Source organism: Chanos chanos, chromosome 2 (assembly GCF_902362185.1).
Source record: "Chanos chanos chromosome 2, fChaCha1.1, whole genome shotgun sequence".
NCBI lineage: Eukaryota > Metazoa > Chordata > Actinopteri > Gonorynchiformes > Chanidae > Chanos > Chanos chanos.
Genome location: NC_044496.1, coordinates 17459710 through 17463792, shown reverse-complemented (window position 1 = coordinate 17463792; position 4083 = coordinate 17459710).

Sequence of the window (4083 nt, the reverse complement as noted above, 5' to 3'; positions counted from 1 at the left end):
CACACTCACACACACAGACACACACACACCCAAACAGGTACAGAAATATAAAGAAACTCAAAATGGTTTCTAGCACTTGTTTGTATGTCAAATGGAGTGAAACGTCAGAGGAAAGAGATTTCAAAACAGTACATGAGGAGAACAGAAGAATGGATGCAGAAGAAAGAAAGCTGGCAATGTGGCCAGACTCTTATCCCTCCGTTTTTTTATACTGACAGGCTTTTGGATTTGATAACCACCTAATATCCGGCTCTTTTTTCCTACCGGACCTTTTTTGTTCATTTTTTTGTGATATCTTTGTATTAACTTTGTGTGTGTGTGTGTGTGTGTGTGCGTGCGTATGACTTTGTCCATGTGTAGATGAGTCATGCCTTGCCTCCATGCATTCATAAATGACATTTAAATCCACGTGGTTTTTGAAAAGCACAAACATGGAGACAGTTTTAGGTTTCTTCTTGCACAATACTGTACATATGAAATTGTACAGCATCAGACTACTAAGATGTACATATGCGCATGTATGTTACGAACATATGCACGTGTATGTTATGAACATATGCAGGTGTATGTTACGAACGTGTGTACATGTATGTTACGAACGTATGCACATGCATGTTATGAACTTATGAATAGATGCCCATCAGAAACACATCAGAATTTGAAATTGTCTTTAAAAAAGGCATAAAGGGAACTGGCGCGATTTGGCTCAAACAACCTCTGCATGAGCCTGGAATGTCCCTAAAACACCCTGTGTTACAACATACACTGGAGAAGTTTCCATCCATGTGAAATGGGCAGCTGTCCCAGAGGTCAAATGTATGTTTGAATGTTACGGATTCAGAAAAAGTATTACAAACCAGTCATCCAGCATTATCTAGATTTTTTGTACTTGGAATTCTGGGAACTACATTACCGTATTGACACAAGGCACTGATAGAGTACGGGTGACAAAACATAACTGTAGCCAATTATTCGTATTTTGTTGAACTGTAGTGACACTATTCATCTTCCACATTTTTTTTAAACACACCATCTAAATGTCTCATGTAGCTGTCCTTCCCTGTGTGTGAATGCTTGATGTATTCGATGAGGAATGTGAGTAAAATACTTCAGAAGTCGTTGACTAATTCTGTTGATTTTGACAAAGTACCAGCCGAAAAGTGTACTGCATTACAAATTGTTGAAGTCATTCTAGATAAAAAATTCTAAATGATTTGAGAGATACACAGGAGCTGTATAATACATACACACTGCAGTGCTGGAGTGACAAACCTGTGGCTGTGAAGCATCCCTCTGACAGGTTCAGGAGTACCAACCCTCTGAAAGGCTCAGGGGTACCAGCCCTCTGAAAGGTTCAGGAGTACCAACCCTCTGAAAGGCTCAGGGGTACCAACCCTCTGAAAGATTCAGGAGTACCAACCCTCTGAAAGGCTCAGGAGTACCAGCCCTCTGAAAGGTTTAGGAGTACCAGCCCTCTGAAAGGTTTAGGAGTACCAACCCTCTGAAAGGCTCAGGAGTACCAGCCCTCTGAAAGGTTCAGGAGTACCAGCCCTCTGAAAGGTTTAGGAGTACCAGTCCTCTGACAGGTTCAGGAGTACCAGTCCTCTGAAAGGTTCAGGAGTACCAGCCCTCTGAAAGGTTTAGGAGTACCAGTCCTCTGACAGGTTCAGGAGTACCAGCCCTCTGAAAGGTTCAGGAGTACCAGCCCTCTGACAGGTTCAGGAGTACCAGCTCTCTGAAAGGTTTAGGAGTACCAGCCCTCTGAAAGGTTCAGGAGTACCAGTCCTCTGAAAGGTTCAGGAGTACCAGCCCTCTGAAAGGTTCAGGAGTACCAGCCCTCTGAAAGGTTCAGGAGTACCAGCCCTCTGAAAGGTTCAGGAGTAACAGGTCTCTGAAAGGTTCAGGAGTAACAGCCCTCTGAAAGGTTCAGGAGTAACAGGTCTCTGAAAGGTTCAGGAGTACCAGGTCTCTAAAAGGTTCAGGAGTAACACTAACTATGTCCTGCCTGCGTCAGCTGCAATTTGTCCCTCAGTAGTGGGACACTGTGTAACTTTGTGTGTGATGACTGCTCGCAATCTTAGAACGACAAAATACACAGCAGTTCAGCAGCAGTTGAGCTTGATTGATAGAAAGTAGCAGAATGAAAGAAATCAAAAGCCATGTCACTGGGATGTAGGGTCCCTGCAGTTCCTTTAGTGAACAAATGAAAGATATATCACTGAACCGTAAAGCACACAACAGAAATTTTGTGGTTTTGCTGAAATGTGTCAATGAAATTGTTAAATTAGAGGGTTTGGGGATGATTCTTTGTATTTCGGCTTTGCTGTTCACTGTTGTTCAGAATTCAGATATTTTGTAGCAAGGTCTAGGCTGTGAAGTGTATGAAACTTTAGAAGACACACAGTAACACTCCGTTGTTCTCCAAGCTTGCCTGTGTTCAAAGACAAGTGTAAAATGCTGAAAAAAAATTTTTTTTGACTCATTGTTCTTAATTTGGCTTGAAAAAGCTATACAGCTGATCATTTTAACGTAGAATTCTGTCATTTCTTATGAAGTTGGTGTAAAAAAAAAAAAAAGACAGCTTAGAGAAACTTCTATGTTCTATTAGATAGAAAAATTTGTTCGCAAACATGAAGTAGGTTGAAAAAGCTAAGACTGTAACAGCTACAGTTTCATGTTTGATGGGTTCATACTAACATTGTCAATAGTCCTGATAAGAAGAGAGCCTGTGGAGACTAACTGAACTACTGACATGGCACTGAGTGGCTGCTTTTAAGGAGTGTGTGTAAACGAGGTGTTTGTGTGTAGTGTTTGAGTTGTGTGTAGCTTTTGAGTTGTGTGTGGTGTGCTTATCTTTGTTTTAGTTGTATGTTGAACACAGTGTGTGAATGATTAGATGGTTACTATGTTTAGTATGCGTGCATCAGTTGTGACCATTCTGTGATACGACGAGTGGTGAATTTGTGATATTTGTGGCCGATATCTGTGGACATGTAGCCGGTGTAGGTGTGTTGTTTTAGTGTGTGAATGTTCTGTGAAGAGTATGGATGTCTTTGTACTATGTACTAAGCATTACTGGATGTTTAGTATGGCAGTGTTCCAGAATGGAGCTGTAACGCGTGGCGTGTGTGTGTGTGTGTGTGTGTGTGTATGTACACAGTCTGTTTAATGTTTGTGAAGTAAAACAGATGCAACACATGTCACAGGGATGTAATGCATGTGCAATCACACACACACAGACACAGACACAGACACACACACACACACACATACACACACACTCCCCTAAGAAGCAGCCTACTATCAGCACCACACCAGTACAGTTAGTCTCCATAGTTACCCATCTGACCAAGACGGTAAGCAATGTTATTTGGAAGGCTTTAAACACTTCAAGCCCACTTAAAGTGTTTTCACAAACTTTCCTTTCTATCTTGTTCTATGATGTACACATAGGCACTTTATTTTTGTACATAAATAAACACATGGTGATGAGTGTTTTTACAGACTGTGGTTGTCTTACCTCGTGGTAATAAAGGGTGACAGCTTTCCAGTCCAGATTTGCATAACTCTTTGAGTATATTGGTTACTGATGAAGATAAACAGCCATGGTTTTAAACTAATGAGGCCACCCCTATCTGAATTGCAAATGTTTTTTGCATACGGGCAAAAAGACACAAAGTGGAAACTGTTTCTTAGGTCCCAGTCCATCATTATCTGAATGTAGTGATCCTGCATTGCATGAAAAACGACACGTGACGGTAGTAGCCCGAATTGCTGCGTTTATTTGTGGTCCTGGTGCCATTATTGAATCAGTGTATTTTGGGATTTTTAATGAAGTTGAATAAATGTGTGTTCATTAACCATAAACCTGTTTTGGTTGTGAAACCTGGCCACAGGAGTTTCTTGGTTAAGGTCAGCATGAACATCAGGTACCTATCCTCCCTTTTGCTAACTGTGTTTGTAAAATTGTAAGCATTCTGCTAAGATGGCCATTTGCCAGGAGCTGTTCCAGGCTGTTGATTAAGACAGTAAAATTGTTTGTCCTACGAAAGGGGTGGAGAGTGAGGGCAGTCTTCTCCAGTT